Source organism: Cydia strobilella, chromosome Z (assembly GCF_947568885.1).
Source record: "Cydia strobilella chromosome Z, ilCydStro3.1, whole genome shotgun sequence".
NCBI classification, from domain to species: Eukaryota; Metazoa; Arthropoda; class Insecta; order Lepidoptera; family Tortricidae; genus Cydia; species Cydia strobilella.
This window is the reverse complement of record NC_086068.1, coordinates 42,326,293-42,341,232: the sequence shown is the minus strand read 5'-3', so window position 1 is coordinate 42,341,232 and position 14,940 is coordinate 42,326,293. Positions and strand designations below refer to the sequence as shown.

The following is a 14,940-nucleotide window of genomic DNA, read 5'->3' as shown; positions in this document are numbered from 1 at the left end:
GGGACTATAGTATTCAAAGGAGACATACGAATATATACAAGGATTTGCCGATGCTGATCATGGTGGAAACCTTGTTGACAGAAAATCATATTCCGGAAATGTCTTCATGATGACAAAGGGAGCCATTTCATGGCAGAGTACCAAACAAAGGAGTATAGCTTTGTCAACAGCTGAGGCTGAATATTTGAGCCTATCCGAAGCTGCCAAAGAAGCCATATTCCTTAAGAGGTTCCTTACAGAAATTATGGGAAAGGAGGAGTCGCCCATAACAATACATACGGACAGCCAATCCGCTATGGCAATTGCACAAAACCCAGTGCAACATCAGCAGACTAAGCATGTTGATGTTCGCTACCATTTTATCAGAGAAGCAATTGAAAATGGTGCAATTTCGCTAGCGTATTTAGAAACGAAGCGAATGGTGTCTCACATCTGCACAGGTGGCAAACCGCGGTCACCTGTTCACCAATCAATGCGGTCGAAAGAAAATCCTACACAAGACTCAAAAACATCTCATTATAAGCACCTGGTACGTTAGAACTCTTTTGGATGATGATCGTAATCTATGCCCCGAGAGGAAAACTGGGCTCATTGCAAGGGAGCTGGATAAATATAACATAGACATCGCTGCTATAAGTGAAACACATCTCAATAGAAAAGACTAAATGTATTAAGTTTGTCACTAGTAGTAACGTAAGGCTTGTGCAAACAAGTGTCATTGGACGAGGAATTGGAATTGGTTAATAGTACAGTTTTTCTTGGTATAACTTTAGATTCTAAACTCCAATGGGGTTCCCATATTGATACTCTTTCGAATAGACTGAGTTCTGCAGCTTTTACAGTGAGCAAAATCCGTCAGTTAACTGATGTGAAAACAGCTCGATTAGTATATTTTAGTTACTTCCATAGCGTTATATCATATGGTATTTTACTGTGGGGTGGTGATTCAGAGATAAATACCATTTTTGTTCTGCAGAAGAGGGCTATTCGAGCAATATATAAAATGAACCATAGAGACTCACTTAGAGATAAATTTAAGGAAATTGACATAATGACAGTGCACTGTCAATATATTTATGAGAATATTCTGTATGTACATAAAAACATTGCCAGTTTTAAGAAAAACTGTGACATACAATACATTAATACTAGAAATAAGCATAAGCTTGCAGTACCCTTCACTCGGCTCCATAAAATTAAAAAATCATTCATGGGTAACTGTGTAAGATTTTATAATAAACTTAAAATTTTAAAAATATGTAAAACGTAAACTTATCTCTAAAGCCTATTATAGCACACAAGACTACATAAATGATGAAACACCGTGGGATTGTGATTGAAAATAATTAATTATTATTATTGTGTTAATAATGATGAAATTGATAATTCAATGAATACCTAATATTAGGTAATCCGTATTTTTTGACATTTAGATTTTTATTCTAGAAAGTTTCTAGACTAGTATTTTTTATACAATTTTGGTGTTTGACGATCCTTTTGTGAATTCTTATTATTAAGTTTGACATATCTACCTATATAATAATTCAATGTTTTTAAGAATAATAATAACTGCATCAATAAATTGCTCTGATATTTAGATTAAGGTAATATTTAAAACTTGTCAATTTAAAAGTGCTTGTTGCTAGGTCTATTTGAATAAAGAATATATTGAATTGAATTGAATTGAATGGCTCAGGGGAGCTATGTGAGCGGCTTGGTGGCTACACGTATTACTGGAGCGGAAAACCACATGGAGAACGGGCAGCAAATGGCGTTGGGTTTGCCATACGTAATCGATTGGCAAGGTCCCTGTTGGAACTGCCAAAGGGCATCAGCGACATAATTATCGCACTTCGGCTTCAACTGACGTCTAACAGGTACATCCATCTGATTAGTATTTACGCGCCAACATTGCCATCTCCAGATGAAGAGAAGATTAAATTTTATCAGGAACTTCGTGGTGCTCTTGGAAAAATACCTTCCGCCGATAAAATCATTCTGCTCGGCGACTTCAATGCTCGTGTTGGCGCCGAACATAGTTTGTGGAATGGGGTCCTTGGGCGTCATGGAGTCGGGAAATGCAATGCCAAGCTCTCGGTTAACTGAGCAGTGCGATGTTCTCGCGCGCTGGGCAGAACATTTTAAAGAGGTTCTCAATCCTCAAACCCAGACCACTGACTTGCCATACATAGAAGAACTTGAAGATTTGCCCGTCGTAGAATATCTTGCTGATCCTCCATCGTTTGATGAATTCACGGCAGCAATTAATAGATTAAAGAACTCGATAACGCAAGGGCTAGACAGCTTACAGTCAGAGATTTACAAATACGGCGGACCTAACATTAAAGGCAGACTGTTCGATCTCGTCAAGAAGATTTGGGAGTACGAAGCTATCCCACAGGATTGGAAAGATGCCTCCATTTGCAAGTTGTACAAAGGCAAAGGTGATATTTCTAACTGTAGCTCCTACAGGGGCATCTCCCTCCTTTCTAGTGCTGGAAAAGTTTTGGCTCATATTATCAACAAACGTTTAGCCCTCCTTGCAGAGACATTGCTCCCAGAAACTCAATGCGGCTTCCGCCCAAGAAGAGGTACGATTGATGAAATCTTTGTTGTAAAACAACATCGGCCTCTGTTTATGTACTTTGTTGACTTAGAAAAAGCCTTCGATAGGGTGTCACGAGATGCTCTCTGGGTTATATTAATGAAAACTGGCTGTCCTGGGAAATTCGTAAACTTGGTACGCCAATTCCATGTGGATATGTTGGCAAAAGTTCGACATGAAGAGAATTTCTCAGACCCATTTCCAAGCGTTCTACCAAGTCAACTGTGTTGATAAGCGAAGCCGGCGGGCCGAAGGCCCGACGGCGAAGCGTCGAGGCTAGCGAAGGCCGAAGGCCGAGCTCCGCGTAGGGCCGAAGGCCCGAAGCGTCACACGAGAGGGGGAAGTTGGAGCTTAAACACGACCCAATAGTAAAAATGTCTTAGACAAGCGAAACGGCGGGCCGAAGGCCGTAGGCCCGACGTGAGCTTGTCAAGACATTTTTACTATTGGGTCGTGTTTAAGCTGCAACTTCCCGCTTATCGCCCAAAGCAGAACCAACCCTCCCCAAGTGTCTTAATAAGCGAAGGCCTGCGAAGGCCGAAGGCCGAGCTCCGCGTAGGGCCGAAGGCCCGAAGCGTCACACGAGAGGGGGAAGTTGGAGCTTAAACACGACCCAATAGTGAAAATGTGTTAGACGAGCGAAACGGCGGGCCGAAGGCCGAAGGCCGTAGGCCCGACGTGAGCCTGTCAAGACATTTTTACTATTGGGTCGTGTTTAAGCTCCAACTTCCCGCTTACCGCCCAAAGCAAAACCATCCATGCAAGTGTTTTAATAAGCGAAGGCCGAAGGCCGAGCTCCGCGTAGGGCCGAAGGCCCGAAGCATCCCTTACGATTTTCCAAGCACGCGAGGCCGAAGGCCGAGCTTCGGGTATGAAGTGCTCGCATGCGGATCTTTTCTTTCTACCAAAAGTACCCAGTAGTCATTACTTTTTCCATTGGAAAACAAAACTACTGCACCAACAATAGCAACAACAACAACACAACAACAACAGCACAAACAACAGCACAAACAACAGCACCAACAACAGCACCAACCACAACACCTCAACAACTACAGCACCAAAAACAACAGCACTAAAAACAACTGCACCAACAACAACTACACATCAACAACAGCACCATAAACAACAAGAACAACAACAACAACAACACGATGACCGCGGGGCCCTCGGGCCCCGCGCACCGCGCAAAAAACTAGTTCGTTTGTCTATAATTTAAAAAAAAAAACATTCGTCTTGAAGGAGGATCGAATTTCCGCCATTACTGTTATCATTGTTTGTTGGTTTTTTGACTTTTTTGCTGTTAAGAAAGTAGAATTGTGAAAAATTGTTTGTAATTTACATTTTAGTTGAAAATATGAGTAGTTTGTTTCTGTATTTGTTCAAATAAATTTTTTATTGCATTATTTTAATATCTATAGTCTTTAGACATTTTACAGGTAGCGGTAGCACTAGTAGCAATGCAGGTCATTTCTCTACGGCTTCTGAACCCATCTTAGAGTACTTATGATATGTGTGTAGATAAAGTAGTATATGCAACTGTACATAATTAGGCCTTAAAACACTCGTGTGATTCAATTATAAAACTCGCTGACACTCATTTCATAAAACCACACTTGTGTTTTAAGGCCTCTCATTATGTATCAGTTGCATAAACTACAATTACCCCAATGCTTACTAAATAAATGTTTGCCAACCTTACTTATTATCACGGAATAAAGAAGGAGAATTTTGCGGATAATGCCCAGCAAAACTAACTAACTAACTATAAAGAAGGAGCGCGCCGCGCCCTGACAGGAAGCGGCCTGCATGAGCCTGGATTAGTACGGAAACCTATGTCACCAATACGCACACTACTACAAACACAACGCTATCTAAACTAAAGGGATGATTGGCCATATTTTTCTTACGTCGAAAGAGATTATGAGCCCTCGCCCATTACAATAATTTGGACTTTACAGTAAAGGAAATTATGTCGAAATTGCATCTACGATTTTTATCTACAAATTGCATATACAGATGTCAATCACAATGAAAAAATCAACGATGATCACAACTCTGACCAACGTGGGACTCGAACCCACAGCATTTTAAGGTTTACAACCTTGACCACCTTGATTTGTAGATTGTAAATTTGTAATAATGTGGTACGTCCTACGTCCCACAACAAAAAAGGAATAATTGAGGGCGCCACTTCCTACGAAAGTGTCACTTTTTTGACGTAAAATGCTCAAACATGGAAACAATTTAGTATGGAATTTTTTTCTTTCGGTGCGATTACTTCCGAAAAAAATTACTTCAATAAATGGTTGTTGAAGACCCTTATTATTTTCGAAAGACTTATCCAACGACACCCCACACCATTGGGTTCAAAAGAAAAAAAAACGCCTACTTTAAGTGTGGGGGAGGTACCCTACTTTTTGTGATTTTTATTTTACCACTTTGTGAGCATTATTGATCTACATATCTATGCCAAATAACAGGTTTCTAGCACTAACGATCGCGAAACTATAAGGGTTGGCTGACTACGGAACCCTAAAAAAACAGCTCGTATGTGGTGCTGCTTAGCCACGTTTTATCAATGAATACCAAAAGTAACTGTAGACACACAGACACCATGCATAAAAGAGTAACCACAGTCCATAGACGCACGTACCTAAGTACCCACTTTTGAAATGTTCACGTTTCTCATTCGTAGAGTTACTGTCGCTAAAAGCAAAAATCTACTATTTCAATCTCTTTCGCTGTTATAACTTTTCATGGGTGTGGTAGGCAAAAATCGTGGGTACCCTCGGGTTGTGCTGTATAAAATTCGGCCAGGATCCGTTTCATACACAGTCAATGTTCGGTTAGCTTAAAAATGTTTAAAGAGGATGTATTTTCAAAATGGCACAGCGTCGCCAAATGAAGGAGTTTAATAATAAATAATACTTCGTTTTAAAGAACATAGTAACTTTTTACTTAAATAAAACAAAATTGAGCGATATCGTTTTTTTTTTAAGAACAGTTATCTTTAAAAAACGTTTAAAAAAACCGTGTAAAAAGAAAAAAACGTTAAATGCTAAAAATTTGCATCTTTGGTGACAGATTGCACAAAAACTAGAAGTGATAGCACTATACCGTGTATAAAAGATTAATACCAAATTTATAAAGGATCACTTCGTTCCTATACACTTTTTCTGTATCTTGAACGGTTTTCTTAAAAATTGAGAAAAACCGCGTTTCGGGCCCTTTGCGGGGGTGACGCAGAGGGGGAAGGCTGGGGAGGGTTAATGAAAAATAAGTTCGGTCCATAACGTACATTACGTACATATCCCAATTAAAAAAAAGTCTTCCATTAATTATGCCGTAATTTTAGCTAATTTCCCTCAGGTAACCGTATTTAAGGATAATATGTCCTTAAAATTGTGTATGAAATTACAGGTGGTTCGATTTTCATACAAAATTCAATCTGCTTTAATTAAGGCACTACACACTATTACTACACAAATATTTGCTCATTTATCTACTTTCGAATATTCGTTTGCGCTAAATTAATAGAAAAACTTTGTTTCATACAGAAATCATACATAAATCAACGTAATTTTTTCATCAATTTTACGTATGTGTGTGTCACAAATGTCGTGTACAAATACGTTGCGTTGCGTGCGGCGTTGCCACTCTATGACGTTGGCGACGTTGCCTGGCCGACCTGGCAGGATTTGCAGTGCCGTCATGTTTAGTGCATTTTTATTTGACAGTGTTGACACTGACACATAGGGTCATGTTCAGTCATGTTTATTGTGACTTATCAATTTGTTTGTATAAATTGAAAATGATAGCAACGTCTAAATCAAGTTACAAAAATCATCGGTGTTCTGGTCCGCGAAAATCCGGAAAAATTCAGACTCAATTGAAGCGGAATTCATGATGGTGAAGTTTCGTAAGGTACAGTTTCATTCCTTCATTGTACATTGTAATTTTCTCGTGCCGATCTTTTTAGAAAATAATTCTCACTTCTTCCGTAATAAATATAAGCAGTGAACAATACCTATATAATGTAATTATTACTGTTTTGATTGCCGAATAGTCAATGTGTCACTAACTCTAGGTTTTTTTAGGTATTGTGCAAAATGAAGAGGCATTCTTGGAAATAAAATATTTTCCTTCATTAGCCAGAAAAAAACAGGACATCCTCACTGCAATAAAGTAAAATAAAACATTTCCTGGGGATGAAAATTATGGAATTTTGTCTATGAATGAAAAACACAATTATTACTAGGTAAGTAAATGATAACTTTATTAGAATCCATATTGTTGCATCATCTTTCTTCCTATAACATTAGAGATTTTGTGCTATCATGATATTATTTTTCTTTCAGGTACAGGGACAACTACGGATAACAAATATGAAAAAATGTTATTTCATTTGTTGTGTGAATCCATCTACACCAACAAGACATCCACTGCTGGACATAGGCCTCCCCAGGGATCTCCACAACGACTGGTATTGCAAGACCGGCCAAAATATCGAGAAATAAATAATATAAATAAACATGATAAATATCCCGTTTTCTATAATAGTTATAATTAGAAGGCCATGCAATGTTGTTCTACTGTTACTCACTGTACCTACTTGAATCCAAAAAAAATATATAAAAAAAGTTTTAATTTTATTTTACAATTACTACTTTATTATTAGTACATTACGATACAAGTGCGAAAAGTAGGAAATTGGCAACGAGTGGCGATAAATTGAAACACGACCGAAGGAAGTGTTTTAATCGACACGAGTTGCGAATTACCTTTTCGCACGTGTATTGTACAACGTTTTACAGTACATAATTATGGCCCTTTACATTTTCGACATATGCACGTATTGTACTAATTACCGCACTAGGGCGGTAACGTATATGTAGCACCATATGTACTAAAAAGTATTTTACAGTACATATGGTGCAACTTTCTCGCCCTAGTGCGTAAAGAGCACTTTTCATGCATATGTCGAAAGTTTAAAGGGCCATATGTACTGTAAAACGTTGTACGATACACGTGCGAATAGGTAATTCGCAACTCGTGTCGATTTAAAACACTCTCTGCGGTCGTGTTTTAATCTGTCGCCACTCGTTTCGAATTTTCTCTTTTCCGCACTTGTATCGTAAATAACTATTTCAAACTGCAAGGGTACGATGATAGATCTCAATTCAATATAATTTTGCAACATTTGGCATTATTAGGTTATAAATTGTATGGAGATGAAATCTATCATCGTACCCTTCCAGTTTGAAAAATACTATAGAGGCTGGGCAGTAAGGGATTGCTTTACTTGTAGAACTATATTTAGCGCTTTAAAAAAAACTGATACCTGACACTTACAAACCTGGACTTCCTTGGGCTAGTGCTACTAAGAATCGTCAGTATTCTCCATCCTTTCTGAGTTGGAAGAACCCAAAAAGGTGAGATTTGTGAAAGTCAGGTTTTCAATATATGTGGCGTTTTCAACCATTCGGGTACCTACTTATTGTTGTCATATTTCCATAAAGCTTCAAAATGAAATCAACCTAATCGACGACCGACAATGTGGTACCTTTTAGTTCAAAACGTCACATATTTTAATAAAACGTTATAAACTAATTTATTAATAATACTGAATATCTGGGAGAAAAAGAAAACATAAGTAAAAACTCAAAAATGCTCGTTTTCCCAGAGATAAGACCTAGCTAGATCGAACCCCTTACAGCAAATTTCATCGAAATCGTTAGAGCCGTTTCCGATATCACTGAAATATATTTCGGTTATATCGGAATCGGACAAGAATTCGAAGAATAAAAGGTATAAGAAACAAAAGATAACACAAAAAGGACAAAAAAAAGTACCCCTGACGTACCAGTCTCGAATCGAATCCTCTTGCACGTATTTCTACGAACATACCGCAACGCCATTGCAGCATACTTACACTGCATGAAATTGTCTACTACAAGCATCGCGGAAACACTGTTTGCATGTGTGAGTAATAGTAGGAAATAGCATGACAGAAACACTCTGTCGACTTTAAAAGTGTTTTTTGCACTAATGAAGTATTCAATGTTTATTATAATAGTTCAATATTTATGTAAAGAGTGCGCTAAACATAGTTTTAAGTATACAGATACCAACACTATTCCACAAAAAAATAAAACCTGAAAATTTGCGAAAGTGACGCCATCTAGCGGGGTTTAAGCTTTGGGTAACCTAGTCGAACCACCTTAATGAAGTATTGGATCCGTGATGTTCGAAAACAAAAAGTCTTATGCTTATTTTAAAGACTATGAACTCTACTTTATTCCTAGTACTTACTAGGAATAAAGTAGAATTTTACTAATGCTGTAATGCAGGGGTCGGCAACCGGCGGCCCGCGAACCGCTCGCTTGCGGCCCTCGAGCCTCCGGGTTACATCAGTCCTACGTCACTAAAGTGATCGAGTGAAAAAGAAAAGTCTTTCATTTCAATATAATTTTTTTGGAGTTGGGACCCATTATCACAAGAATCACAAGATCTACATTAAATGTGCACACACTCAATGCTGTTTTGTGTGCTGATCACTCAATATGCACAGACGTGCCAATATGAGTGTCTGCCTATCGCAATGTAAGAGCGCTGAATGTGGGGTTTCGCCCGACCTTTAAGTGTGAGGGGCGCCGCAGGCGCCCTGTATATGAGAGCGCGCGAAGGGCGCTGAATAACTGTGAGGGACGCCGCAGGCGCCCTGCATGTAAGAGCGCGCTTCGAACGCGCTCTGAATTTCGGCACTGAATAAAAATATTAAAAATGTATATTAAAAATAGTCCTTTTCGACAAACGACAATGTAGTACATTTTGTCTAATAAATTCACGAATTATTAAGTGTGCGGGCCCGCTGCAATTTTGCTAACCGCTATGTGGCCCTTGGCTGCTAAAAGGTTGCCGACCCCTGCTGTAATGCATCACGCGACATGCTAAAGACAGCCCAAAAAGTTTGTAGCGATAGAATAAGTTTCACTTTAAAATGGAACTAAAAGAATTCCATACTAAATTGTTTCCATGTTTGAGCATTTTACGTCAAAAAAGTGACACTTTCGTAGGAAGTGGCGCCCTCAATTATTCCTTTTTTGTTGTGGGACGTAGGTAGTCTTTTGTCATTATTCTTTATGGTTATCTAGAATATTCGATATTATGAATGTGAAAGAACATTCGCATCTTAGATTCTATTGTACTGTGAATTATGGATGGTAAGTATAGAAAGGATGCCAATCTCTTATGGCAGAATTGTTGCAAAAGTGACCGCTTTCAGCTTTAAATAATACTTCCTAATCTCTCCGGTGGCGATAGGTAGGCTCTGAGACCAAAGAGTATTGTAATTTAATGCCAGCACCACACTTCGATGTATTTGGCAAATATTCGTGTTGCATCCCTTTTGTTTTGTATGTGTTATAGCTATAAGTATATAGATGTACGCATAGGCTAAGTACCGTTGGCTGCGTCCAACGGCCGACCGATCAGTTGATTACAGGACTTCTATGAGCGAGCACGTTCGTTTATCTTTCTGCCTCCTAACCTCCAATAGTATTTTATACAATCATGATATAATAGAGAGCTTTTTAGTCGAGTACCGTGTTTAAGCAACGAAGCTTGCGGAGTTGCTTAAGTTAAGGTACGAGATTGAAAAGCTTAATTATATCACTATTGTATACAATACTTTTTCTACGAGACAAAAAAATAATACTTTCAACTAGTAGAATGATATACTTAGGTAAACAAACCAAAAGTATACAGCTAAGATACGCGAGCTGCCGCGGCCCGCGATACCTTCATATCATACTCGTACGCGCCCCGGCCGCCGGGCCCGGCACCCCCGGCGGGTTGGTCAAGGACACCTCCTCGTAACTCACGAGGCCCTGGTACCTGCTCCGCGCTAATTTCAATTTTAAGACAGTTTTTTTCTCGATTTTGGCCACCGTAGCCTATGGAGACTAACAAGCAACGCTAAGCGGTTTTCGTAGGATATGGATGTTGCTATATGAAGGGTGTCACATGCGCGTTTATGACTTATGAAGCAATTGTTGGCCAACCAATCACAAAGCAGATGCGACGCAGCAGCGTGTTTAAGTAGGCTAATTTGCATTAAATCGAGTCTCCTTAAACAAGAAATATTTTACTGAAATGTATGAAGTTCTATTTTCAAAATTTTTATAATTGACTAAACCGTATCGATAAAATTCTTATGCTTAAGTCGGAAGTGCCATAGACTATCCAACGTTGAAAAGAGTAAGGTTGTAGTGTTGCATATGAAGTCGTAATACACAGATTATACTCGATGAGTAGAAAAACTAACACTGGCGACGAGGATGGGATGGCAGTAAATAATAATAATAATAATCAGCCCGCAGGGCAGCTTGTGGCGAGCTGTTGGGGAGTGACGACCCCACGGACCCGAGTGCTCCAGAGAGTCGGTCAGGGTCTCCTTCTCTGGCGTGTCTTCGTCGGTCGGAGTGGACCCCAAGGGGACCCGCAGGACTCTCAGCTCTGGCTTGCCTTCATTACAGCAATAGGCGTCAATGAGATCGGACGTGTTTATTAAAATAATTAATTATTCGCGTGCATAATTCGTAATTGTCTGCATTTACATTCGTGCATTATCTGGGTCATTAGTCATCTATCGCGACCTACGGCTATAGTATAATGTCTAAGTGGAGTAATCAAGTGTAATCGAAAAATGTCGTTGGTGAACAGTCCATTTAACCGGAGTGGACTAACACGCCGCAGCCCGCCCTCAACGCCCACACCGCAGCCCAGCCCGCCCGGGCCCGCGCCCGCAAACATGCAACAGGAAGAAGAGCCCCCGAAGGTAATTCCCACAAGTGACATCCAAACCTGGCTGAAAAAGATTGAACTGAACCTGCAAGACGTATGCGCTACATCTGCAGAAGGTAAACTTAACACTGACCAGAAGATCAGAATTAACAACATGTGTCGCAGCGTGAGCCACTTAGCCTCACAAATGGCTATTGAATATCAATCCCTAAAAAACCACGCAATCCAAGCATACCAGTCCCGCCAAGCTCACCAGGAAAAAATGGACCTCGTACAACGCATCCAAGAACTAAAGGAATCGATTGAGGAATCCAACCGCCCTGCTTCGGGACCTGTTTCGTTTGCCGAAGCCCTTAAGAAAAATGGAACGAGGTACGTTCAACCGTCTAACATCAGTTCAGTCGCAATTTACCCGGTCGACAAGTTGAAATCGAGTGAGGAGACAAAATCCCTCGTTCAAAAGATTATCCGGCCCGACGAGATGAAGCTGCACGTGAGAGGGTTGCGCAAGATCAAAAACGGCGGTGTTGTGATCAGCACTGACTCAAAAGAAGACGTCATAAAACTCAAGCAATCAGCGCAGCTTACGACCTCTGGACTCACCGTTGACGAGCCCCAAAAACGCAAGCCCAGAATTGTAGTCATCGGAGTTCCCGCGGACATGCAGGAACCTGAAGTCCTGAAGTGTATTTACCAACAAAACTTAGCCGATAAATTACAAGATTGGTCGCTCGAAAAATTTATGGCATCTACTAAGCTAAGTCACAAATCCGGAAAAAAGGACGCCGACACATGTAATTATATAATTGAGGTTTCTGGATTGATACGCAAGGCCTTAATTACGAACGACAGAGTTTTTGTGAACTGGTCATCGTGCCCTGTAAGGGTTTCACCTTGGTTACGCGCTGTTTCAAATGTCAGCTCTACAATCATGCAGCGAAGACCTGCAAAATGGAGTCTAACATCTGCGGACACTGCGGCGAAGCGGGTCACTCATTCAAGGAATGCGCAAAAAAGGACGAAGCACCAAAGTGTGCAACATGCTCGCACTACAAGAAACCATGTAACCATCAAACAGGCGACCCCGAATGCCCAGCTAGACAAATGGCCGAAAAAAGGTACATAAACTCCATAGATTATGAAGGCGCCTAGGAGCGCTAACTTTTCACATATTTATATAGCACTTTTTGATTCATTCGTTTAACTACCTATGAATAATAGCATATTCTCTGACCTAGATAGTTTCTCTGTATCAGAGTCTAAAGCATGCGACGTCGAAACCTGCAAAAAACACATTCGTCCCAGCCGAAATCCATTATCGATCTTAACACAAAACATACCAAGTATTTCCAAAAATTTTGACAATTTTATTGTATTTCAACAAAGACTGGATATAACTTGTGACATAATTGTCTTGACAGAATGTTGGCTTGGTACCCATACCAATCTACCAATTATGCCAGGGTACATTTCGTATTGCACTAAGTTTAATTATAACCAAAATGACGGGGTAGTAGTTTTTGTAAAAAATAATTTAAACATCACCGTTGAGGAACCCCAAATACAAGATTGCAATCGGCTTTTAATAAAAATCGGATCAGACACTGCAATACTAGCCTTGTATAGACCGCCTTCATTTAGAAATATCGGTAATTTTATCGAGTCTCTGGATGAAAACTTAAGTAAATTAACATCCTTTAAAAATATTGTATTGATAGGAGATATTAATATCAACATTCTATCTGATAGCAGCGAATCGACTTTGACAGCCCAGAGCTACCTTAACCTATGTTCTTTCCATGGCTTACTCCCAGCGCACACGCTTCCTACGCACCAAAGCGGGTCATGCTTAGATCATATTATGGTAAAATCTAATTTTTCGGCATTAGCACTTATTACTAACTCTACAGTGACCGACCACAGAGCTGCCCTACTAACCCTCTATCGTAAATCACGTAATACATGCACTCGCACGCAATTTGTGTCTAAATTAAATATAAACAAACTTGGAGATGATTTATGCAACATTGACTTTGGCCCCGTTTATTATTCTGCTGATGCAGAAAATAGTATGCTGTACTGGATTAAAAATGTCCAACAAGCAATATTTCTTAACACCAATAAGACACGTCTAAATCGCAAGAATTTTAACATAAAACCATGGATTACCCCGGGACTTCTTCGATCAATGAGACACAGGGATAAACTCCACTTGAAAGCTAAAGCAAATCCAGACAATCTTATATTGCAATTGTCGTATAAAAGATATCGTAACTTTTGTACCAACTTACTGAAAAACGTAAAAACAAACTACGACAAAAAACAGCTGGAAATTGCTGGAAAAAACAGTAAATTAGTTTGGAAATACCTTAAAAACGTAACATTCACGGCAAAACAACGGGAGTCATCTGCAAGTTTGTTGCAAGTAGGTCCGTCCGAATTGTTGGCGGCAAATAGCACAAATGAATTTTTCGTTAACATAGGCAAAACCCTGGCAGAAAAAGTCCAGGGCGAGCCGTCTGCATTCCCTTCAAGAATACTTTCCGATACAAATAATTCATCCAAATCATTTGTGCTATTAAATACGGATGAAGCTGAGGTGGAAAGAATTATCATGAGCCTAAAAGACGATTCCGCGGCTGGTTGGGATGGGATATCGAACAAAATAATAAAGACATTCAGACACATCTTGGTTCCACCACTGACACACATATTTCAAAAGTGCATCTCTGAAGGAATATTTCCAAAATGTCTGAAAAAAGCCGTTGTAATCCCTGTCTATAAATCTGGTAGCAAAATACAAGTAACAAATTATAGACCGATTTCTCTTTTACCAGCGACATCTAAAATCCTGGAAAAAATTATTAATAATAGACTTGTTCAATATCTGGAGAAAAATGCCTTCTTGGCAAAGACGCAGTTCGGTTTTAGGTCCAAGTTATCAACCGCAGATGCTGTACACGAATTGACTGACTATTTAGTTCAGGAACTAGACAAGGGAAACAAGACAATTGGAATCTTCCTGGACCTCGCAAAAGCTTTTGACACCGTTTCTACTTCCATTTTACTGCACAAGCTTGAATCACTAGGCATTAGAGGCACACAACACAAATTAATCGCGAGCTACCTAGACGGACGAACTCAATGCGTTAAAATAGATAACATTATCAGTTCCGACTTAGATAACACATCTTTTGGCTTGCCACAAGGAAGTGTCCTGGCCTCGACCTTATTTTTAATTTATATTAATGACCTATGCAATCTAAAAATAGATAGTGGCAAAATCATTTCCTACGCAGATGACACTGCCCTACTTTTTTCCGCAAAGTTAACAAACGAGGTCTACGAGTTCGCACAACGCGGATTTAATGTTGTAACTGACTGGCTAAAACGTCATCTACTAACACTGAACTCTGACAAAACGAATTTAATAAGTTTTTCCATGCGGAAAACAGATCCTGTAAGGAAAAATCGAATAATCCCTGTTCATGCCCATCTCTAGCTATTACAGACAAAATTAAGTATTT

General features: G+C 39.6%; 1 protein-coding gene, 1 long non-coding RNA gene and 1 pseudogene across 7 annotated transcripts in view; 1 reads left to right on the top strand and 2 right to left on the bottom strand.

Annotated features, from left to right (window-relative positions):
* LOC134754980 (uncharacterized) overlaps positions 1–14,940 on the bottom strand; it is a 543,731-nt gene that overhangs the window by 276,811 nt on the left and 251,980 nt on the right. The window lies entirely within an intron of this gene.
* LOC134754824 (inter alpha-trypsin inhibitor, heavy chain 4-like) overlaps positions 1–14,940 on the bottom strand; it is a 169,037-nt gene that overhangs the window by 76,210 nt on the left and 77,887 nt on the right. The gene's annotated exons all lie outside the window — the stretch shown is intronic.
* On the top strand, positions 11,316–13,723 carry LOC134754889 (uncharacterized; annotated as a pseudogene).